The 25,976-nt window shown below is 39.8% G+C and overlaps 1 long non-coding RNA gene across 1 annotated transcript in view; it reads left to right on the forward strand.

The window, feature by feature from the left end:
• LOC106037628 (uncharacterized) overlaps positions 1–25,976 on the forward strand; it is a 159,990-nt gene that overhangs the window by 127,152 nt on the left and 6,862 nt on the right. The window contains exons 4-5 of the long non-coding RNA XR_001208147.3: positions 20,037–20,177; positions 25,597–25,721. This is a non-coding gene — a long non-coding RNA (uncharacterized lncRNA). The remainder of the gene's footprint in view (positions 1–20,036; positions 20,178–25,596; positions 25,722–25,976) is intronic.

Genomic DNA, 25,976 nt, shown 5'->3' on the forward strand with positions numbered 1-25,976 from the left:
CTATATGGAGGGGGCAGTGTCCTGGTTATCTATTGAGATGAAGACTCTATCTTGTCAGAGCCAGGCATTGTGTGGGTGAAATCTACAGCAGTATTTACAGATTTACTTTGGCAGTCAGGCAGATGTGCAGGTAGTTGAGTAGTATCTTTTCTAAGGTTTATGTGCATACACTCTGTTTTGTGAGCTGAGCGTGGGCTCCCGATGGCCACTGTTCCAGCACAGCTCTTGTAATTCAGTCCCCAAAATCCAGCTTTGGTTTTTGGGTATATTAGATGTGTTCATGCACAGCTACTGCAGCTTTGATAAGTGACTTTCCAAAGTCAAAGTGGCTTACCAAAGCCCTCTTAGTATCTCAGAAAAATAGCTTTCAAACAGTTATTGCAGATTGGTTTGGGGTTTTCTCATTCACTGTACGTGGAACCTGCTGCTGGTTCAGTCTAATTATTTAAGAAATATCTCAGTTCTGGCAAAACATGTGCAGTGAATACCTGCTTGCTTCAGCTTTCCTAGTGGATTTTTTCATTCATTTAGTCTTTTTTTTACAGGAGCTTATATCTGTTAAGATTATTTTCTCTTCTTAAGCTGTCATTGCTCTTTTCTTTCACAGGCTTATCTTGTGAAATACAAGTTTCCATGGAGATTTCATTTAAATAGCTCCCAGGTTCTATTTAATTCATAAATCAGAAATCTATAAACCCCACCTCTCTTTCTTTTTTTTTTTTTTTTTCAAATGTGCAAGGACATGTTTGAAAGAGGACATCATTCATTGGCTTGTCAGTCAAATGTGTATTTGCAAACATTGGGTCTCAGGTCTGACAGAGCAGGAGTCATGTTTGGAACAGACTTAATTTGTTCATAAAACAACAAATTTTCACATCACAAAACAGCAGCTTTGCACATCTGCCCCAACTGGGACAACTTGCTTATACCAATGAAACAGGACCAGATAATTAATCTGAGGCACCTTAAACTTCCAGTCTGCTTTCTGTTATCTGGGGTCACGTTCAAACAGGATGCACAGTGTTGAGTAAAGTGAGGGAGTCTGTGGCAGGAAGCTAAAGCCAGCCTCAGTGGGTTGTCTATTACCAGGCCTGTTTGAGCACACTCACGCAATGAGAGTTGGTCACTATGGTAGACAAAGGGTCAAGACCATTTTAAACTGGTATACTCTAGTGCAAGAAGGAAAGAGAAAGAGAGGGGAGATGGCAAGTAGTGCCTGTAATCACTGCAGCAACCTGACTCCACTGTAGCACTGTCAGGGAGCAAAGACTGTACTCCTGGATTGCTATGTCTACCACAGAAAATGCAGCCATCTCTGGAGAAAATTGGGGAATGCCAGCTGATATTTAATACAGCCAGCAGACCATTAGGTCTTTTTTTTTGTCAGCTATTCAGGAAAATCCTGAGAAATCTTGCTACCAGAAAAAAACTATATTCTTTGGCAATATTGTACCCCTAGGAGAGAAACATCCTTTCTGAACATAGTGGGCATATCCTGAGCTGCAAACATCTCTTTGAGACCACCTTAATCCTAGTATTGTTCATCAGAGTATACAATATCCTTCTTCAATAAGATAAAAATAAACCTTTGTATTAAGATTTTTCTTATTCTTCTGGCAGAATGAGAGAGGAAAAATAAAACTGCATTTCAGTTGCATTGAGATATTATTCTAAACAGTTGTGTGATGGGGAGGTAGGAAATGCCAGCTCAGTGCAGTCATTTGCTCTATCAGTTGAACAGTGGTCCCAAATGATGGCTAATCAGAGATAAAGCAGGCACCAGCAGTGCAGTTTCAGTATTGCAGCTCCAGCAGATTTGCAAGGGAAATTCAAATCGACAGGTGGTCCTTACCTTTGGCAGAAGGTCAAAAGAACATCACAACTTTCTCATCTCCCTGTTTTATCTTCCAAAGGTAGAGGGAACTGGGGAAAATATCTGAGCTTTTTTGTAGTGTTAACCTATTATAAATACAGATATAGGCACTCAGGGACTTTCTGATGTTTCCAAGTGTTTGAGAAAAAAAATTAACTGTTTTTTTCACAGAACAGAGTTCCACTTTGAAAGCTTGTTCTTCCATAGCTCCATGATAAAGCTAAGTATCTATTACTAAAAAGTTATTGTGGCAGTATTTTTTACGTCTTGGTTTGCATAGAGAAGTGGGTCTTTGAACAGTTACTTTTGTTGATGCTCTTCTTGTCTATAGTTTTCCTCTTGCTCAAGTCTTACAAAAGCACTTGTTTTACTCGGTAGTGCTGGTAGTTGAGATGAAACAATGATCGGTGGATACAACCCTCAACGTCAGGTTACTTGGTAGTGCTACTAGGTGCTAGTGTTAGGATTCAGATCCAGATTTCTGATGTGCCTGCCTGGAAGGAGGGGCATTAAAGCAGCCCATTAGCAAGATTCCTGAGTCAGATCACATTGTCTGTATTTTTTTCCTGTCTAAATGAATCCTACCAACCTGTCTTTGGTGGTCATATCCAAATGTCATTCTTTGGTGATCTGTTAGAGCAAAGGAGAAGTTTTGATAGTGCATGATGCTGCAGACTGGGTGCAGCTGGTGTTGCAACAAGACTTTGTCTTGAAGAATTGGTTGAAATCATGCCACTGGTGATAAAGTCATAGTGTGTGCTTCTTCTCAGGGGACAGTCACATCTAGTCAGGTGCCTGGTGTTCTCTCTCTGAGGCAGGTTGACAGTGGGTGCAGAATCCCCCAGCTGTTTGTCTGCCACCTTCTGATCCACAGCAGGAAATGCGTGGGTGATAAAGTGGTGGTAAGGACTCTTAAAAATAATTTATTTTAAATGTAATTGAAGGGAAAATAATTGGATTATTCTCAGCCGATGAGCCAGAACCCTTCTTTATGACAAATAATTTTCTGTGTTCAATAATGAAGCAAATAACAGAGCTAAATAAAAATGATGAACATCCCCTTTCTTTTTTCAACTGCAGTTCTAGCTCGTTCATTAGCACTGCTGCATGGATGGACCAGGGGGACACAGAAAGTAAAGGTGATTAATTAAAAGAAGAAGAAGAAATAGAGGGTCAGGGGAGGCATACTGATGTGAAGGTCAAGATAATTTGCCCCCTCTATCATGCGTAATTGTAGTAGGTATAACAGTTAAATTTTTTTGTCTGAAAATATGTGTCATGATTGTTTACCAGACCACACAGCTAACTAGGCCCTGAGTTGAATTTCAGCTGTAGCTGCTAGCTGGTCATGTAGGAAAACTTCTGCTGCCAAGAGAAGAGGTTTGGGCTCCTGTTGCTTTGCCTGTGCAGGGTCAGAGTCCAGGCCCGAGTTTAACTTAAGGTGAAACTTTTAGTATTTGTAGTAAAATGTCAGCATTTGAGAATGTAAATAGGTAGGATAATAAATAGTAAAGGAAAGGCTTTGTCAGTGGAGACCTGCTTCCGACTGCCCCTTTCTTCAGCAAGTAGCATCTACCAAATATTTTGGCAGGTGTTAGATTTTAGCCTAAGCCATTTACCCATTGAAAATCTACTTTGCAATGAAGGTAGGATGTCAGTGGGTGTAGATAATCAATGACTTCTCATAACCTCACTGAAGGATTGATATGGTACTTGCATTTGACTGTGCCCTCTTTCCCTTCTTGCCCCCAGACAGGGCTATCCCCAGGCCAGCAGGTAACAGAGCTGGGTGGCTAAAAATGATTTCCTCCATAATGTTCTGCCTTGCAGCAAGGCCCTAGGATTTGTGTGCCGTTGCTCTGCTTGTGGAGCTGAAGAACGTTGATGGCCTGTCTTATCTCCTGCCCCAGTTACCAAGGAGGAAGATGACAGGTCAGGCACTTGGCAGGACTCAAAGCCGAAGCAGGGAGGCCATTATCTGTCCATCCGTTATGTTATGTTATGCCCCCCCCCCCCCCCAAAAAAAAAAAAATAAAAATGAAATACTTCTCCATTTATGCACTTGATGATCTTGAGGGCATTTTCTGACCTAGGTGGTTCTGTGATTATTCTCGGGGAGGCAAGAGGGGCTGTGCACCATCGTGGCACTGCCCATCACGTGGTGGGTTAGGAGTCGTGCTGAGACTGACCTTGATCCTTTAGCTTCTTGTCATGTCACACTGGTGTTAGCCACTGAGTAGACAGATCTGGGGACTGATGGCCAATCTCTGTGTGCAGGTTGTAGTGAAGCTGGTCTCAGAGGAATGGGTGGCAAATCCTTTCAGGTGAAGGATGAAGGCTTACGTTAAGGTTTTCTAAATACTGAGCAACCCCCACTTCTGCAAGTTTCAGAGACCCAACAGCCATACACTTGGATGCTTCCCATTTGTATGAGAGTCAGTCTAATTTTAACTTTCTTGCCCATAAAATGTGTTATTGTTTCCCTTGGGAAATTTTGAATAAATTTATACACCTTTACGTCCATTTCTATAGATAGTTCTTCACTGAAGAGGAAAGTGACTTTCAAATGGCATTTAAAAAATAATCAGAAAATTTATCTGGATGATTGATCCTGGCTGCATTTTTCCTAGCTGAAGTGAAATAGCCACATTTTTTGAGCAGATCTTTGTGGGATCTGTGAGTAGGGAAGATAGGCTTGAGCTCCAGTTTACCAAGTTAGAGCATAGCAGGTAAATCTTTGGTTCACATCAGTCTCTCTCTCTCTCTTTTTTTTTTTTTTTTGGTTAGGAAACCTAATCAAGGTAATTGGTGTTTAACAATCAGTTTTTAGGATCTTGACAGTTCTGCAATGTGGCTTCTGTCACTGCTCTGGGAAAGCAAGACTGAGGAGGAAATGGGAGCTATCATGTCATGTGGATGAGTAACTGGCTCAGACAGAGCTTCCTTTGTATCAAGGCTTGAAGCCACACTGCTGTCTTATCACAGCCTGTGGCTATTGCAATAAAAAGCAGGTGCAGAAGAGAAATAGGGGAAATGGGATTTTTTCTTAAAAAATGGCTGTTTTTTTACATGTTAACACTGAGTTTTTAATAGCTAGCAATAGCCCTTTGAATATATTTGAATTATTCAAATCTTAGTAGCAAATCTGACAGAACAGATTTTCTTTGCAGCATAATTTTCTCTATCAGCAATCTCAGCATGAAGTAGGGTTTTAGCAGTCACTGTTGGGCCCTTGTATCACTATTAATCACACACAGGTAAACATTTAGCTCTTAGGAAAATGACTCACCTGTCTTAAGTGTTTGTGGCTATATGTGTTTTTTCAACAACAACAACAAAAAATTATATATATAATAGCTATTTTAAACACTTGGCATGTTTTAAAACAATTTGTTTTTGTAGAGTAGTACAAAAACTAAGTACAGAGTTCAACAAATAAGTATATCTGCCAGTATATCTGTATCCATATGTAATGTCTGATTACCAGCAGACAGTGTGGACCAGAGAGAGGATTAAACTGTTTTCATATACAAGATCTTCAGTGATGCTGATTTTGGAAGCCTGACTCAGATTATGTGGGTTATTCTTCAAAGGCATTATAGCAAGATGTGTAGACGCCTATTGAAAAGGTATCAGTGAGTTACCTCAAGCTGGGCAGGAACATGAGTGCATGTTTTTGGCAAAACAGCCATTGTATTTCCATGTCTATGTTTCTGTCTGTAAAACAGGGGTAAACAATGCCATTGCTGAAGTGGTGGTACTGTGCTTTGGAAACACTTAGCAGGTGTAGTAGCAGGTCTTCCTCTTCTGAATGCCAAGATGTCAGGCCTCAGTACCATTTGGCAACAGATCTGGGCAAAGAAACTAATAATTTTCTTAACATTTATTTATTTATTTATTTATTTATTTATTTATTTATTTTGCTTTTCTCTGGTTATATATAAAAAAGCCTAAAATTAGTTAAACAATTCAGAAAAATTCAGAATTGTCTGTGACCATAAGCTGTCTCACCTAAGGTCATGTAAAAATGGATGTCTCTGATTCAAACATAGTAAACTTAAAAATCATGAACCCACTTGTCTACCCCATGGAGTATTTAAAAATGTGTCATGCTGGGGTATTTGGATAAGAAAGGCAGACAGCAGCGTGTTTGAAATGACTGTACTTGCTGCAACTCTGATATCTTTCCTATGCTTTCTAGAAACTATAAAATAAAAACCTGGTCCCTATTTATAAAATATCATTTTTTCTGTTATGGCAACTCTGGGAAATGAGTTGAACTGCAGAAAATTTGTTACAGAAAGACTTGTCATCTTCCTTGTCTCTGACACTGTTTTGAAAAGTAGTAATAACAGAAGTTTATTGATTAACCTGTTAGTACTATGTAGTTTGTTGTTAATCTACATGGAAATACTTCCTAGGTTGTCCTTCCCTGATATACAACCCCTTTAGGTACCACATGTAAGATTTGTTTCTCCACTGCATCAATACCATCTCATTCACATGCCATGCATTCTTGAAATCATAGAGAGATCCCAGTCAAGGGGGAAGAAAAAACACCACACACACAAAAACTAAAAGCAAGTGACATTTACCTAGCTTTCTACATATCTTACAATCTTGAAAGTTATTTCTGTCTCTTGGTAGGTGTGAAAATTAGAGGTAAGTTGCCAATAGGTTAAATCATAGTATGGGGAGAAGATCACTGATTTTAATGCTAAAGTATTCCCCAATTCTGCTTGGGAATAGCTGCTGTATATCAATTACACACTGAGTAGGAAGTTTTAAGACAACTGGTACTGCTAGAAATTCTGCCTGTCAAATTTGTCATAGTTTATTTAATTACAAGTATGAAGAAGAAACAACCTAGTAGCTTTTCACAGTCTCTCCCCCCTAGGGCAGATGGGTATTAAAGCCAATTCAGTCTGTTTCCTGATTGCTTCAGGCTACAGAAAATTGTTCCCCAGGGAAGAGAAGTAAATCAGTTATGATCTTTAGTCTCTCAGAGGGAGATTAGAGCCACCACACTGGTGTAACAGCAGTAGGCTTCCTCTGTGTAACTGATTTCACCTTTAATCCTACCATTGATTGAATATTGCTAAGAACGCTGCCATGCATTTTAAGGTCAAACCGATGATGAACACCCCAGGCAAAGGAAGTTATTTACACAAAAAGGTAAAGACGAGCCTTTAGCTTTGATATTTCAAAATAGCAGTAAAACATCTACTTTGGAGGAAAAAAAAATAAAAAAAATCCAATTTCAGTCATCAACCTTTCCCAAGTTTTTGTAAGGCTGCTTGTCACAGTGGTATCTAAACATCTTCCAGGTAATATGGAATAGTGAAGTCTTTTGTGGGCTTCATTGAATCTTTCACTTTGCTCCATTTTCCAAGGCAAAAGTTCTCCTTGATGTGAGACTTGTATTCTTTATCTGCTGGTGTTAAGTTCCGTTTTAGTATTAAGTAGAGCTATGGCAAAATGTAGCACCAAAGTTACAAGAGTCATTTTATGGCAACAGGTGTTTTTGTAGTAGAGGAGAAAAAGGGGGTTCTTAAAAAAATAAAAAAAATAAAAAGTTATGCCAGGTACTACTGATTTTCCCCTCCCTTAAGTCTATCATTTTGCTTTTCGTAACACAGGGTGTTTGTTTTTTTTTCATTACAATCTTTCAATTTTTTTTTTTAAATCAGTAAAAGAGACTTCTGTCTCTACTGGATTGGAAAGCCCCAAATTTGCCTGACAAGACACGTTCGTACAGTTGTAGGCAAAATCTGTATGTATCAAAGCTGCTGATAGTACTGCAACAGGCCATGAAAAAGAGAATTGATATAGCTGCAGGTGAGGTCTGGCACCAAAATGTTTTTTGTTTACCTTGTATTGCTGCTCCTAAAGCCTTCTGGTTGTTGAGATTCTCTTTTGTCTTTTAATATGGAGTGCACCAACCCCTGGATGGACAGTCAAGGTACATTCTTCTGCCCTGCATTTATAGAAGGCATATAGAGATGTTCACTTGACATCCTTCCTGCATGACACTTGATCAGGTCTGTCGAGAATCTGTAAGTCTAGCTGGCAAATATAAATTTTTTTTTTTTTTTACTCTTTTGGGATTCAAATATCCAGCTTTCACATGATTTATTTCCATTCCTTCATGCGTGAAATGAACTTCCCTGATTTTGCATCATGGAGGTTTTCCTCTAGAACAAGGACTTCTATCTGGGTCCCATGTTTACATGTGCCTGTCTCTGAAGCTCAGATCTGACCTGTTGGGTGATCTTGGGCAAACCACAGTACTTTTGTTTCTCTTCCCAAATACAAATATGCTGCTTAATTATACCAAAAACTGTTGAGAACAGAAACTTGGAGCCAGGTCTTGAAAGGAGTGGGGAGTATGCTAATGAAATCTTAAAGATGATACAGAACAAAGGGGGACCTAGAGAGACATGAAGGGTAACTAGCTGGGTTGGTTAGGAAGAAGTGACCAGACCCAACCAAAGTACAGAAAACACTGTAAATGAGAGGCAGTCTTGATTTAAACCAGGTTTGTTATTGCTTACTGGTTGGGACACCATCAGAGCTTGCTTCTTGTGGCCGCAGCATTTCATGGGAGACCCTCAGTTGGCTTAGTTATCCCATCTGTCTGTAATTTAGCATGCTCTCCTGGTTTGTTGATCTTTACCTAGGACATATCTCAGGTAATATTGCTTGATGCCAAATACCCTTTATCTTTACCCATCATATGTGTCCTTTTCTGTCCCTTAATCCCACCATTGTTCCTCATCGCATTGTGGGAATCCTGTCAGCTACTTCTGGGGGGGGGGGAGGGGGGAGAAATTATTGCACAAATACTAAGAGAGCCAGTGTTGGCATACACTCAGCTTTGGTCATGCTTTGCTGATGCTTGTCCTGAACGGGGCTTGTGCCTGAACTAGTCAGCAAGGACCCAGTGACTTTTCATTGTTGGTCACTCCGTCCTGAGTCCTGGCTGGCTCAGCACCCACAGCACAGGTCCTGCAGTGCCTCCTAAAAGGGCTGCAGAAAGGGCTGCTTTGGAGGTCAGTGCAGATTAGAAAGAGATTGCTGGGTTTGGAGCTGATTCTCTCTTCTGCAGAGTTGAAAGGCACCCAACAAAACTGGCTTTAACACTCGTAGGAGCTCTGGATAGCAGGGAAAGCCTGGGTCCTTCCTTCCTCCCCCTCGCACGTTGGATTAGATGGATTTGCCAGTTCACTTAGTCAAGTGAAAGCCTCAGGCCCCTTCCCCCTTTTCCTGCCTCCTGCTGGGATGAGGTTTAAGGCAAAATCCCCTGCCTGCACTGCAGGTCTCTGCGCCCACTGCCCCAGCACGCTGCAGGGACTGGGGAGGATGGGGGGAGCAGCAGGCAGACAGGCAGGGTTTGTGCAGTGCCTTGCCAAGGAGGTATTTGCAAACTTCACAGCGTTGCACCGCATTTTTTTCATCAGTCACTACAGGAAGGGATATGATCCCCAGTCTGTTTTATTTTCTTGATATTTTCCTGGCTTCCTCATTCTCGTTCACACTCCCAAGCATTTCTCTGGTTTAGCCACAAGGTGCCATCAGTAGACACTTATACACCAGTTTTATGTCTGCTAGAAACAGAGAAAGGCAGGCAAAAAGTCCCTAATGGTATACAGAGCGAGAGGCTAATTAATGAAAACTGTAAGCAGAAGGAGATCAAAATATAAGGCAAAACACACAGAGGAAAGGCAGCTTGAACTGTGTACACTTTGTAGGTTTTATGTGGTTGCACTGACGACCTAATCAGCTCTTTTTTTTTCTTCTTTTTTAAATGATTTCAATACTTAGTGTCCCTAATGACAATGGCATCAAGCAGTGTCCATGATGTCTTGTGTCCTATTATGTCTGCTGCTGTGAGAGGACAAATCAGAAGGCGTGGTCCCTGCCTCTGAGCCTTTCCAGTCGGATACGAGGGAGAAAGTACATGAAGGGGAAATAATTGGGAAAAGGAGAGTGAGAATAAAAGTTATAGGAAGAGTAGATTGTCCTGGAGCATCTTTGTGATTCTGAAAGAGTATTTCCTGCTGACCTTTTGTCCACGCACTATCAGATGGCTGTTTCACATAGGCAGATTTGAAGGAGAGATCTGACAAAGAAGGTAACAGTGAATTTACAGAACAATCCTGGAAGGAGTCATGCTTGAAGAATAGCAAACAGGAAAGGAGGCCCAGGACAAACTTGTAAGACCAGCAGCAGATCTGCTAGCAGAGACAGGTGTTGTTTACAGAGGAGTACAAGACCAAAGTATTTTCAAGTATGTGATGCATCTGCAGAATGAGCAGGTATTTTTTTACAAGCTAAACCTAGCAAGTCAGGATTTAGGTCCTGGAAAAGTAGTTTATACTCACTGGGAAGAGCAAGAGACACTGCATAATTTTCCCAGCAAGCATCATTATATTTTTTGCTGTGTGGCAACATGGGTGGTAGGGGCGGCTTCCCATTAGCCTGGAAAGGAACAGTCAGGATACAAGCAGGTAGCCGTGCATGTGGAAGAAGACAGGAGGATAACCATGACTTTGGAGAAGCTGCAGTGCGCAAAAGCAGAACACCAGTGCTAGAGCAATGAGGTGAACGGGGAGCTTGGGACGGATGTGGGGCTCTGACTGGGAGTGAGGCATCTCCTGCCTTCTTGGATGTGAGGATCTTCCTAATTGCATTTCTGACTGCCTCTGATGCAGAATAGTTTGTTTGCTGACTTTCCTTTTTGGTTCCTTACAAATTGACCCATTTGCTTTACTTTGTGTGTTTTTAATTTTCCTTTGCGAAATATATGCACTTTGGGCTCATTTGGTAAATTAATATTAGTGTTTCAATAAGGCTGCTATCAGTCCTTATTTTACACTAAATCTTTCCTACAGGTTTTTCTTTTTCCCTCCTCCTCTCTATGACTAATAGATATCATTTCAACAGTTTGACTAACTGCCGTGTTATAGAAAAGGCAGTAATTTATACTGATGTAATGGCTGTGATAAAAATCATTTGTGTGCTGATTTTATAAATTAGGTAGGAAATGTGAGTGCCTCTGAAAAATGAAGTGCTACCACATGAATTCCAGTGTTGTTAATGCTTCATACCTTTCTGCTTCATTAAACCAATTTCACGGGGAGATGAGTTAGAGGAGGAAGCTGTGCTGCTTAAGAGATGCAACAATGGTTTATTGAAAGAAATGGGGATAAGATTAAATTAAGTGCTACTTGAGAAATATGGAAATACAAAAATATTCAAGCTTATAGATGGTGAATTCAAAAATATGATAAGTTAGCTCTTTCATACCCAAAGAACTGTCTCATCATAATTGCATAGGCTGAATTCACAGGCTACTAATTAATATTGAAGAGTTTCTTGAACCACTCTTATAAATGAGTCAGAGTGCCCTAGAACTAATTTATAACTATTTCCTTTTGGAAACCAAGACAACTTAAAATGCTGCTTTCAGTACATTCCTGTCTTGGCCGCTAAATCCTTTGAAATGATTTCTGCCATATATTTTTAATTTATTTATTATTTCACATATTTCATTTACCGGCTGAATTTAAAGGGAGGAAAAAAAAATTAGTAAGATTAAGAAACCGTCAGGTCTGGTAAGATACTTCTAATTTGGGATAATGATAAAGAGTAGCCAAAAATAACTTTTCTGACCACTTTTGATCTGAATTTAGCTGCATCAAAACCAATATGTTTCAGTTACATTTACATCAGGACTTTTTTTCTGTGGAATAAATCAGAAATGTAACTTAGGAAAGAGCACATTTTTGTCAATGTAGTGCCTTGAAAACCAGGTAAGATCTAAAACTAAGAGGCTGATTGATTTTTTTTTTACCCCTTCCATAAAGTAGCTGCGAGTATTTTTTCTCTTTCCCTTCTCTCCCTTGAGGACTAGAAGTTTTCATTCTCAAACGACTAAACCCTATTTGTTCTGTGGATGGTGGAACATGTAAATACAAAGGGAGTCATTCATTAAATAAGAGGCTTATGCATACACAAGTTTTAAAAAATGCATAGTTTCAAAGCACAACTGAGAGGCTGCCATTTTACCCCTGATTCACAATGAGAACTCTGTGTACAAGTGACCCAAGTACTGGGATTTGGTCCAGCTCTCAGATTAGCACAGAAAACACGTAGAGACATGGACGTCCCCCATCCCCCTCCCCCTGATGATAATAGGAGCTCATAAATGTGCTCATCGGGAATGTGTGTGGGATCTTATTGACAGAAGCATATGCATCGCTACCTTCTGCTTGGAGAGACCACGCTTCTTCTCGTGTATGATGGGTGCATCACCTAACATTAGCACTATTGCACCATTGACACTTGCTATCCATATGCTTTCACTTAAAATAAATCACTCTATGAAATAGGATAATGTGCCAGACAGCTTTAAGGCTGGATCTTGCCAAGTGCTCTCAATTCCCAATGAGAGGTAATCAGAGCTGAGGACACTTAGCCCTTCTCTGGATCAGTTCTAGCAGCAAGCATGTAATATTACAATGCAGCTCATTTCAGCACTGGCAAGGATCTTCTTAACAAAGTGCTGGGCACCGTCCAGCCCCAGCGCTGCCGGGTGACTTTCGCAGGATTTGGCACCTTATGGAATTGGTCTGTGAGATGTAATTAGCGATTCAACTCATCTGCAAGTGCAGTTCATACGATTTCTTACTTCCTTGTTTTTAAAAAAAGTCTGTCTGTTAAGAAAGGAAGGAAGAAACAGAATAGGAATAAAACTAGATCTTCTACCAGTGGAAGAATTCTGCAAATCCAAATCTTCAAAATCTTTGTTACCATGTAGGACAAAAAGTCAAAATCTTGGAATTTGGAATCTAGTGACATCTTATAAAAAATATGTTTTTGCTTTCAACTTATAGAAATAACCTGTTTCAATAATTTTCCAGAAAAACAAACAAACAAACAAAACCACACACACACACACATAAGGAATCTGTACATTCCAAGTAAGGTTTTGATATAGATGTACCAATTTCCAAGGAAAAATTGTGCTTTGAACTAGCCCTAGTTACACAAGACCCATATGGATTATTCTTCAAATTGCCTATTCTGCGATGTTCTCCCTTCTAACTGTACCAGCATGTTTTTCATTATACTGCAGAGTTACATGGCCATTTTTCGTGCAATTTGGTGAATTTTCAGAAAGTTTGAGAATCATATTTCTTTCTCTGTGTAAGTTTGTGCATGTCCACCTGGCAGACAGTTGTTCCTTTCTTACTCCCCGCTCCTATGTTCAGATGGAGCTGAGGCTCGCCCTGGGCTTGGCGTGAATTACTGCCCTTGGGTGCTGTTCGGGCTGGTGTTTGCTGTCATCCAGGTTGGCAGTGCTCAGACCTGCCTTTTACTACCACTGGGCTCCTCGTAGTAGCGGTGGGGAGCTTGCCATGTTCCTGGGCGAACTCAGTGTGTTACATGTCTGAGCTTATGTTTAAGATTTCGCTTTCTTTCTCTCTTTAACCATCCATTCCGTTATCTGCTTCTTTCTCTTTTGAATTGTTTTTGGATTTTTTTTTGGCCTCTTATCCTTTTCTTAGTCTTTCACTTCCTGTTTACTTTCTCATCTCTTCTACTCTGTCTTTTATCCTGCACTGTCTCAAGTGAATGTAGCTTGCTTTGAGTTCAGGAATATAAATGCTCGCCCCTTTCCTTTTGCTCTGCTCCAGGCATGTGTAAAGCAGCAGATAAATGTTGACAGCATTTTGTCTTTGTACATGTTGGCTTACTGCAAGCATTGAGTGCAAATTGCAGAGTAAATTCACGTGCTGAATGCTAGAGAAGAATTACATCAAAGATCTAATAATGAGTAATGGAAGCTGCCCACAGTTACTAAAGCATTTAGTTTAGTGAGACACTTAAAAAAAAGGTAAAAATATCTGTGAAAAAATAACTGTATAGAATGCCTGTACAGAGTCTTGAACTATATTCTTCTTTCTTTCTTTTTCTTTTTTTTTAAATATATATATCAATAAGGGTTTTAATCATTCCATTAAGCGAAAATTAAAGCTTAGAGTTTGTTTTACAGTGGCTACAAGATCTTGGCACAAGTTACAATATACCTCATCCTTTTAAAACCTAAGTCATTTGAGAAAGCAAGACAGTCTAATATCTTACAAATTTTCCTACCCTTAGTTATATTATTAGCCTGGTTGGTTTGAGTTGGAGGCTTTGCAGAGAGCAAATTCTTTATGGAAGAATTGTGAAGCAGCTGTTGGTAGAAACTACTTACAGGTTTGTAGACAAACTTTGATGTGGAAATGTAATTAGTTTAGGTTAGAAACATCCTGGGTTTGCTTCTATATTTTAGATAACCTGTATTAATTTCAGAGATTTAATGCTGTTGGGTAACTATGTTCAGAAATACATCTTTGTAAAGTATGACATTTCCAGGATTTGATGCACTTGTAGAGTAAAAATGAGATATGTGTAAATCTTAAAAGTGTACTGACAGAAAATCCATGCTAAAATTGAATATTAGCCATCTTTTAAAGGCAGACTTTGAGAAACTGAGCATGTTCTGGGTGATACAGGTGAATTCATACTGTAAAAGTGTTCTAGACTACGCCTGTGTTACCAGACCTGGCAGTGCGTTGGTGTCACTGGCACAGGTGCAGACCCCACTTTCTCGTTTCCCACCAGATAAAGGTAGTTGCACACCAGCATCACAATAAAGAGAAAAGCCAGAATTTAGGAATCAGAGTGGGCAAAGGATCCTGACCCCTTGATCATCCAGACTTGCTCAGTCTCCCCCAGGTCTTCTGCTCACGCTCCCAAATTTCCCTCCTGTTGAAGCCATGGCTTGACAGGGGAAGGGACTGAGGTGTCTGTTTTGCTCTGACTTCGCTCAGAGTGAGCAGATAGCAGCAGACCTCTGTCACAGGAATGATTTCTAGTCCCCAAAACTATGAATGCTAAGCAGGAGGGATTGGTTTGTTTTGCACAGTGGAAATGTGAGGTTTTGATATATTCAGACCATGGGAAACGTGGACACAAAGATATGCTCTACCGCCTCGTCTGGAGGTGAGTCTCGCTCCCATCCCTTGCAGAGTTCTGAAATTAAACTCTCTGGAGTGCAAAACAAAAGTTTGAATAGTTACGTGGCACTGGTCATCCGCTGGCAAAAATTATCTGCTTATTGAAGCTGGGTGCCTCATGCTGTACACGGCACTTTCTGGAATGTTTTATTCACTTACTGAGTGAGCATTTTGAGCTGTGGAAGTGACTCATGAGCACAAATCCCAGTACATTTAACCTTTTTGACTTTAGATTGTGTGTTTCTGCCATCAAATGTTTCTTGGATTTTCCTGTCAGAATCTCCAAATGTGTAGGTTTGGTGCCAGTGTCAGAACTAACAAAAATTCCTCTGACTGCTATCGGAACGGGGTAAATTCCTTTATTTTGCTATGACCCCACTGAGATGCAAGTTCAAACTTTTGACAGCAGCATCTAACTTTTTGCATGTACTTATACTTTGTTTGACTTCACAGCCAAGATATTGGGCTGAAACTATCCGGTTGTTCCCCTTAATGAAGCTGAGCAGAGCTTGTCCACAACCACCTTTAGTTAGTCGCTCACACCCTGGTGCTTACAAGGCTGCTGGTGGTTAAGTAGATACAGTATTTATCTCACCAGTATTACCAGGTTAAAATCACTTTTAAACAATACTGACCATTCTTGGTTAGCAGAAAAATCAAACAGTGGATGGAACATTCATAACAAGGCGCTATAATGGTACCTCAAGTAGAAGAGGAGAAAATACGAATACAGAAGTGGGCAATGGTCAACATTATTTGAAAGCCGTAAGATTAACTGCTGTTAGCTCCCACTGACACTGGGCTGGGTTTCTGCATGCTTTCTTGCTGATGGTATGTGTGTTTTTTTAAATTATTTTTTATTTTTTTAATGTTATTGTCCATGCAATATGTCAAGCATGGACAAAGTAAAATGCTGCAGCCATAAACGTGTACGTCTCTAGAAAACTGAGAGGAAAGTTACACTGAAATCTTAAGAGTGCCATAGGGAGGTTTAACTGGGGAGTGGACAGAACTGCTTCTGATAAATAGACCCAATTAATAATGTAAAAAGCAATGCTTCTGTAGTTCATTTTGTCTTGTTTTGGTGTGTGTGTGTGTGTGAGATTGCTGCTCTTTGGCTGTGGAAGTGACACTTTTCACTTTTTTTGAAGGTGGTGATCTTATATTTCCTAAATGTGCCATAGGTCGTGATGTGCAATTGCAGTGGCGGGTCCTGCCTTTATCCCTATGTTCTTTTCTGGCAGGGCTGTAAGGAGAAATACTGCACTTGGAATGTCTTACAGTTTATGAATTAACAGTGTTGGGCATCTCTTTGGCATGACCTAATATGTTGTAATGCCAGTAAACCTTTTGCACAGAATAATGAATTTGGATTTTAATCCTCTGTGGAAACATTCACAGAAAGTGTTTTAAGTTATTTTTAACATCCAGCTTGTCTGTCCTCTGTGAAACTATACTTCTCCTTCCTTCCCTAAGACTTTCTATATCAAACTGTAGCCTAGGTAGCCTATTACATAGACCCTCACAAATGAGGTGTTTATGTTGGAAATGGTGTGCCAAAATATAACATCAGGAAGGTGTTGCTTTAATTAATGTTTATGCTGAAAAAGACAGGAAGGCATTCTTAGGTTTCTTCTTTTTATGGATAAGAAATATAATAATATATTATCTCATGATAGCATGATTCCAATGCAAATGGCAGAGACTGGTGGCTTATTAATAGGCCTTGCCTGTAGCAAGCCTCCTTTCCCCGCTTCAGTTTGAAATTGATTATTTTAATACAGAATTCCTGAATGAAAGAGGTTCTTGGCCTTTTCCTGGGCTGTTGAATAATGTATGTGGGAGAAAGCAAATAGAAGCAGAGGGTCTCAGCTGCCGGAACAATGGGCCGTGCACAGAGCTGAGGGGGCACATTAGTTTATCATTGCCTTGTCAATCCTCATAGGCTGGGAATCGTGGGATAGCCTGGAAAGAAGCAGCTGCTGAACGTGTGGTAAACTGACCGGGGCACTTTAGAGAGACGACTACATTTACACATCTGAAAACAAGATATTGATTTTCTCTACAAAGCTGGAGAGAAATAGTCATCCTTAAAATATATTTGGACCATAGCTTATTTGCAAAAGTGCAGCGCTTTCTGGCTGTTCCGAGAGCCAGCAGCATCCTCGTGACAGGGCTTGCGAATCTAAAAATAGTCTGCATAAACTTTGGTTTTCCTCTTAGCTGATCGAATGTCCTCCTAATCCTTTTAGTGATTCATTGCAAGTAAAATGCAAATGCAAGCAAACTAGGTTTGTAAATATGAACAACAATGTTTTCACTAGATTAATAGATTTTTTTAAAGATAAAAACATTTTTGAAGTTATATATTCCCTTTTTGTGGGCCAAACTGATCTTGAGGATACACTTGTGTGATATCCCTGATATCACAGGCTCTGTTCCTTCTGACAGAAGTGGAATTCACTTCTCAGTGCCAGTTAGGGTTTATTTTACCTTCTCAGGCAGGAGGTTTTCTTCATGCCTTTCAGAAGTGATAGAAATAGGAAATAGAAACAATACTCAACTTCAACAAAGCCAGTTGATTAATTGAAATATAATTGTTTTAAATAATGAATAGATTTAAAGCAGAGATGAGCACACATTTCCAGGTGTGGTGATTAGTATTTCAGGGAGATGCTGATGTCTTATTCTTGGCCAGGTTAATAGGATGCTGTTATGTGGCTGTGATCAGAATTGATGACTATTATTTTAGCTCTCAGAAATCTTATTTATGGCCCAGGATCTTCTGTGCTGGGTCAATACAAGACCATATTCACAATGTGAATCACAGCATGTTGAAAAGTTCCAATTGAAATGATGTTCTATCACTGGAAGAAAATATTTTTTATCCATGTAGGTCTAATTGCACATCCAGGTTCCCCACAGATTTGTTTGCTGTCCTGATCTGTATAATTTGGATGACAGTTACAAACATGAAGACACTTGGCTTCATGAACTGCTTTCTTGGTTTTGCCAGTCAAAAACCAGGTCCCTCAGCCCTTACCAGCAGGTGAAGTCAATGCACCTTAACATACAGTATGTAGGTCTTGCAAGAGCAAGTTGTAAAATAAACAGCTTCATATTTTGTTACTGAATATAGACAGCAGTGGTCAAAAGCTTCTCTCAAAAGTTTGGTTTGATTTCCAAATATGTAAGCTGTATTGCAAGGTACGACAAAATAATGACTTAAAATTGAGTTTCTAAATCTGGATCTGGGAAGATGAATAAATGCTCACATTTTCTAATGTTCAGAGAATTCAGTGCTTTCAAAAGCTATTTCATTTAATCATATTTTAACATGAAGCATATAGATTTAGACAACTATTATCTTAATTATTTCAGAATAATTAAGGCAGATTTTACTCTCAATACCAAATAAAAGTTAACCTCACCTAATAAGTGCCCCCTTAGAGTTTGCAGGTTTCCCATAGAAAACCAGAAGCTTCTGAAAACACAGTAATTGTTTTCCTGTGTTTTCCTGAGATCTGGTTTTAACTGGTTATTATGAATAGTGTCCTTATGAATAACCACATCAATGAAAATGTTAGGTGAAACACTGAAAAGTTGTGGTTAGAGAATCCTGACTAAGCAACAAGAAGAAAAAGGCTGAATGACATCACCCAAGGAGGAACTTTATCACTTACTGGAACTCCACATTGTATTTACTTCAGGGATTTTTTTGGAACAACAAAAAACTCAAAATGCCCTATCTTGAATTCCTTTTCTAGTGATTTCAGTGGGAGCTTTGTCTAGGATGAGTCAGAAAAGATCCTCTTGAACTAAGTCATGAAATACAGGAAAGTTATTAATTTCTTCTTATACCTGAAAATATTCCTAAAAGATTTATTTGAATTAACTGCAGATTAATTGCTGGCAGCAAGTGGTAGTGGGACAAGATGAAGTCTTGACCAAAAAGATACTGTCTTAGATATCTTCCTTCCCTGGTGAAAAAAAAAAGACAGTGAATTTATAATCAACAGAAGCATTGGTGTAGTTGTACTGAGCACCTTTAAGACTACACTAGAAGATTTGTGACCTGTAGAGTGATACGGTTTGCAGCTATGCTGGATTCTCACTCTGGAGGCACATACTATCACGCAATTTATCAATCAATAATCTTCTCAGTAACATGCCCCAGCTTTCATGTTTCCCTCTTTTTCCTTAAATTCAAACCAACAACCACTCCAGAAGAGATTATAATGAGGGAATGCACCCAAATATAGGCAAGGATGCTCTATCTACAGACACAAGAGGAGTTCTAGATCTACTAAGTGACTGAAAACCGTGTATAAGTTATTGGGCTGTCTTTGAACAGCTAAGTTGTTAGAGTCCTGAGAAACTGGACTAGTGAGTGAGCCTGGTGCTGTTAGAGGGGGTGTGTGACTTGCAGTAGAGGCAAGATAGTTTCTGTGTAAGAAACACTGCAATAAATAATTGCATTACGGATAAAGGACTGATTGCAAGGAACTGATTTCTGTGTGAGATGGTGGATCGAGTAAATACAGTATCTCTAAACACGGTATTTTGGATATGTTTTAGATGTATTACATGTGTGTATTTACAGGGCTATGATGACAAAAACAGCCTTCATCAGCAGACACCAAAACACTGCTTTAGAAGGTGTGTTATCAAGTAGTCATTCCTAAACCTTTTTGGACACAAAGACAACAATACTCTGTCTTAAGCCAAATTCTATAAATATACTATTATGAAAATTCAAAATTAATGGAGTTTGATTTTGCTTCATTTTTTTCTTTGTTTCCTAGTTGCAGATAAGGTCCTTTAAGTATCTTCGTTCAGATATCAGTGTTCTCTAATACGTCTGGGCATTGTGGGATGTGATTGAGATCACTGAACAGATTAAAATAAAGCCTGGCTGAGCACTGGAACTTCCTGTCTCTTGTCGCCTCTGGTGATTCACCTCCTCCTGGGGAAACTTTCATTTCTGGACACCTTGTAGAGCACTAGAGGCATTTTAGGAACAATAGAAGGCCAACACAGAAATTCACAATGTAAAGCTCTGATCCTCAAGGTTTGTTTCTCTTTGACTGCAGAAGTCCACCTGAAGTCAGAGTGTGCTGGAGTCAGTAAGGAGAACTGGGGCCTGATTGCTGAAAGCGTGCAACACGTGGGAGGAACATGAAGGCTGTTTTGGCATGAGCATTAAGCCATTACTCTGTATTATTACATGCACTGTAAGTAGAGTCCACTGAATGCTTATAAAGTATTGTGTGCCTAAATAGTTGTAATGCTCTCCTGAGTTCATTCTCATGATTCCTGTAGAAGGACTTGCCTTCTCTCCTGTTCTTTCAGTCTAATTCTATTCCTGCTAAGCAGTGAAGATATCCTGGGTCCACAACAACTCGAGCTGTTCACCTGAAGATGCTGTGTATGTAGAACATAGGTACTGATCTCATTGTGCTAATTCATGACAGCAGTGATGTTTTGTAGGAGTCACTGAGGGCAATGGTATTGTTCCTTCCCACTGGCACTATTTAGAACGAGAATCTTCCTCCATACAGGGTTTGTTTTGAGCCATTCTCTTGCTGTACAACCTCAGGCAAGTTGTTTGAGCTTCTCCTGTTACTCAGCTGAGTGCAAAGCCCCAAGTCATGCTAGAAACCCGGTTTTATGTCTCCACAAAGATTTTTTCAAGCTTCTGCTCATAGCAGAAGGGAGGATGGAATAACAGGGATGCATTCAGTGAGCAGGGCAGATCGCAGGATCAAATCCCTAGCCTCATTACTGCTTCTGCAGCACTGGCAGGGAAGGACTGTCCTACAGGCTCGCTTGGGTTAAGCAAGATATTACCAGCTTTATGCCACTGGCATAAAGTCTGGAAAATATTAAGTTCTTTGACTGAATTAACAGAATTCCAGATGGATAAAAAGTGTGGAGATGAGTTACAACACCCTCAAATGATAATTGCAGAAGAATCACTTGTTACTTCATCCTTAATCTTCCCCTAGCTGGGCAAACCCTTCACTGCTCTCCTGCCTTTCATTTTGATCAGTGGAAATAGTCTGCTTTTAGGGGTGTCCTACTCCACTGTTTCGCCCCAGAAGAGTGTCATCTCCTTTCCCCTCTGCCCACTGCAAGTGAGAAGCTGGTCAAAGAACTGCATTTCTCATGCTCCCCCTGTGGCTGGCCCCAGGCTGCTGCAGCTCCTGCAGCATTGCCTGCCCGTGAGTGTTCCCACACAGGAGGTTCAGCACACCAGCACCCTTTTCTATGACCAGTAATAGCATTTCCTGATCTTGGTTCCCATTTCCATTCTCCGAGTTTACAAAGCATAACGCAAAGTTAAACATCAATTTGCCTTCACCTCCCAGCCCCCGTAATGTGCTGCTGTGCTCTGAGTCCTGCCTCGGTAACAAGGACTCTATTACAAGAAGAATATCAATATTAAAGTAATTTTCTCAACACATTTCCTTTTGTGCATGTGTGATGTGAGGGAGAAGCAGGAAGTAATACCTGCATTTTCATTCAGAGTAAATGTTGTTTAAATTACTCATTCTGCAGAGCAGCTAAATGCGGTTCATGTTACCCTAAAATTTCCTATTAAAATATATGCTGATTCATATTCACCCATTTCAAAAGATTTTTGGAATATATGAACAATCGTAGTATAGAACAGTCATCGTAATGCTTTGTTTCCACAAATTTTATAGAAACATTTAGATACTTTCCCAGGCCAATGACCCTTGGTAGTGTACAGTATTATGCAAGGCAATCTATATTTTTTTGTTTTAGTGGACAGAAATAGTGATAACTCAGAAATATCTCTGTAGTGGGAAAAATACTTAAAATTTAACTTCAAACAGTGAAGGAATACAAAAAATCATATGATGCAGGGTATCTGTTTGCTGCTGACAGTGTTTTGCACTGACTGTCACCTTTAATGTCATTTTTTGTATCAACTGGTGCAAACTAGATAGTCTTTGAAGGTGTTGGCAAAAGCATAACTTTTTATTTTAGTGAAAAGTTTGTCTCAAATGCATTGCTTCTATGCCCTTACTGCTATTTTAACCCAGAGAAACAGAAAACAAGATCATTTTTGCTCCTCCTGTCTATGCTACCTGTTTTTAAAGTTAGTGATCTCCTTAATCTGGTTCCCACTTATCTGTTAACAGATAAGGCTCAGTGGTTTAGCTAGTTAAACACTTCACCTCCAACTGGCTTATTGTGATTTATTGACTTCTTATTGTTCAGAGAAAATGTCCGAGTTAGGTGCAAATGCCAAAAAGCTACCAGAGTTTTTGTTGTTCTTGTTGTTGTTAGTATACTGCATTTTCTTACTTTTTCACTTCTTTTCACATCCATCCTTGTCAAACCTGAAGGGCTGAAGAGAGCAATACACAGTAGCTGACCACAAAACCGTGCGTGTCTGATAACAGTCACAGCAGGACTGTGAGTAAATAGCATTAAGGCTGAGATGCAAATCGGCCAGGCCAGGAGTGCACAGGGACGGCTCCTGCTAACCCTCGGAAGTAGCTAAGCTGTGATGGTAGATGTTTTATGGAGACTGCTATGGAAGCTTTGCAGATTCGAGTAGGGAAGCTGGGTGCAGATAGCTGGGTATATGTAAGACTGGCTCTTCCTTTTTAATGTGGCACCATTTGGAGGTGATGCTCTGGACCAAAAGTACCGATCGTAGTCTGTGGCCTGTGTAATAGGTTTATTTGAGTTCACTTACAAGCAGATGAGCTCCACCCCACCCGACTTGTCTTTGGTGGACAAATTTCTTATTTCTCTTACTACCAATTACAGCACTTTGGCTGTAGAAACAGAACCGTCTTCCACTCTCAGAAGAGAGTTATGTCGCACAGACTGGATGAGGAGGGAAATTTGCTGATGCTGTCCCTTTGGATTCAGACTAGTGAACGTTTCACTTTTACCTTGGACTGACAGTGAAGCTGATGAAATGTAATTCTAATTTAATGTCATTGCATGGAGCAGTATCTGTATTTCTGTGGGATATCTGCAGAAGCATCTTGTTGACACACCTCAGGGCAGGTCTTCAGACTTCATCTCGGGAAAGCATCTATCAAAAGTTCACCAGTTCTTTTCATCCAAGATCGGGTATCTGCTGATGCAGCTCGGAAGTGACTACAGATCCTCTCTGCAGTTAGACAGGCCCACAGGGAAGCGGCTTCTTGACCTCAGCAGTGGGGTGGAAGTTTAGAAATAATACATTTTCAGGTAAACTGTAAACACCTCTGTTACATTATACATTTTAATAGTCTTGAAATCATGTTCTTGTATGAGACAGGTTGAAACCAAAGGCCATTTAGGTTGAAGATAATCAAAGGTAACTTCCTGTAAAGTCTTCCTCTGACACTAACGCACTGCCTGCACCCAGAAATTACACTGCTTTCCTAAATCCCAGTATCATTACACTGGCATAGTCAGAGACCAAAGATGGCACTGCAAGCATTCCTTACATCTATTACTCTATAAGAAGGGCAATAAAGTGGTCTTTATATTGGTGCCTATACTAAAGATTGTGCCAGTGTATCTATTTCTGTAGATTACATCCCCAACCAGAATTGTGTATACTATTGTAATAGTTGTGTGTACAAAAGGTCTCTGTGTTAATTTGTCCAATTAAATCATATTAATGCAGTTGGCATATATCTAATATTATCTGTCTTCAGATCAAGAACCATCCAGTCTGGATGTTAGCAGGGCAAGACTCATGCAGGAACATGGGCTTCCTCTGTTCTCCTGAGAATTCTGAGTTTTTAAGGTCCATTTGGCTTTGCTTAGTTTAATGTTACAATGAAATGCAATGTGTTTGCCTCCACAGCATTAGGAAACTTGAGTCATTCCTGGTAAACATGGATCTAAATTAGTGATATCAAACTCTAATTCACTTCATCTGGATGCTTGGTGCTCCTGAGACTTCTCCATCCCTAGCTTCAGACAGTGTTACTCTGGCACTGATTCCACTCAAAGGTAAATACCAGCTGCAGAAAAGCAGGACATTCAAGACTGCTCTTTCATTATTATCATTTTTTCCTTCCTGCACAGTCCAGAAACTCCACAAGCATTTCAGATTTCATTAAACCAACCAGCATCCTGCCTTTGCTCCTCCACGTTGGATTTGCTCTGCTATATGCACTGCAGTATGATCAATGTGGGATGACCAGTCTTTAATCAAAAGTATAGCAATCTTCTCTGACCTAAAAAGAGTATTTAATATACCCTAATTTTCTCTGGTCAAAAAGTATAACTTTATATGGAAATATAGGAGGAAAGCTAATAGCAAAACTCACTCTTCAGTCTTCCCTGAGATATGGAATTTGTACATTGATAAGGCAAAGGCAATCTCATAAAGGCAATTGTTTCATACTACTTATTCTTTCACTAATTCTTGAAGTATGGAAAGAAAATTTCTAATCATGTTTTTCAAGGTTACTTCTTATTTCCCCAGTTAACAGTCAGCTTGGCTAAAACACTAAGACTTTCAGTTTAATCCATGACATTTAAACAAGGTGTAAATATTCAATAAATAAAAAAGCAGCGTATAAAAGTAATTTTTAGAAATCTCCTATGTAAACTCATTTTAGGAAGAATCTCTGAGCAGAAGAGCAAGTCTTTAGTCTCTTTACATTTTTTAAACTCACAGCCTAAAGCATCTTTAATTGGTTTAATGGAGCCACAAGGCATTACATTAGACAGCTTTTTCCTAGTTCACAGAGGTCATATTGACATGTACCTCACGGTATTTCCTTGTTTTCAAGATAAGATAAAACAAAGGGGAAGTGTTCAGTTCCAGGTGAGTGGGAGAGGGCACAAGAAATGAGAAGAAGATAAGAGTGTTTGATGCAGGTGGGAATTTATCATGCAGTGTCTTTTTGCACTCAGGCTGCAATGGCGTAGGAGTCTGCCTGCTTCTAGAATCTCAGTCTTCCTGTTCCTAGTTTAAGAGTGCAAGCAAAAAAGGAAGTGATATAGTGGAATAATAAGCAATTGAATCAGTCAACACCTCGTCACAAATATAGTAAGGCTATAGCTGGTCTTACTGATACAGATGGCATAATGCTGGGCTAACTCCCAGTCACCTCTCATGTTAAAATAGCAGGATAAATGCAAGTGAAATCTACTAGTGTCTGTTTTTCAATCCTGTCCTCCTTGCAGAACCAAATACATTCTGCTGTTGTAAAAATTTGGACTGAATTTGAATAACTGAATGCAACTCCTTTTCAGCAAATCTAAGTCTTGTCCTCTGTCCAGTGAAGTGTCATATGCTTCTTATCCTTTCTACACCAGTGCACACGGAAACCTTGACTAGCAGTGATAGGCAATGGTCCATCAGTATTTACTACTGTCCTAGCTGAGTGCCACTAATCAATAGTGCAAGGTTCATAAGATTCCCGTGTTCCAGTTTTCCCCTTCCTACTGGGAACAATTGTTCTTGATCCTTTTGTGCAGCTTGTGTAAGGGTGAAAATTTTCTGCCCGTCTTTCTCTTAGGATTTTTTAGCCAACTCACGGCTGTAAGGGATAAACTGGAGTTCATGGTTAATAATATGAACACTACAGATGGTCCTTAGAGTAGTTTCTAATGGCTAACTATCTTGAATGTGAACATTATTTTTTTTTCTTTCAGACTTGGGGTCTGAACTTCAGCTACTGTCATAGATTTAAAGGTCAGCAGCGATGGTCATGATCATCTAATTTAACTTCCCGAAGAACCTAAGCGGTGAGATTGCCTTCATGAATTGTTGCTGCAAGGTCAGTACTTGTGCTTCAACTAAAATTTTGTCTTTACAGAGCCATCTGTGCACAGTAAAGAAAAAAAAAAACTGCACTGTTCTCCTATGAGCTCAACTATAGAGTGAAATCTGAACTTTGTAGTTTATATAAATTTATCAAATTTCATAATCCAGCTACTACTGTATCTCCTGTCTAAAACACAGCAGCATCAGCTCTGAAATTCCTCTTCCATTTGTTCTGTGTAGAGGCTATGATCAAGTCAGATGATCTTTT

This window comes from Anser cygnoides, chromosome 13, assembly GCF_040182565.1.
Source record: "Anser cygnoides isolate HZ-2024a breed goose chromosome 13, Taihu_goose_T2T_genome, whole genome shotgun sequence".
Taxonomy (NCBI): domain Eukaryota; kingdom Metazoa; phylum Chordata; class Aves; order Anseriformes; family Anatidae; genus Anser; species Anser cygnoides.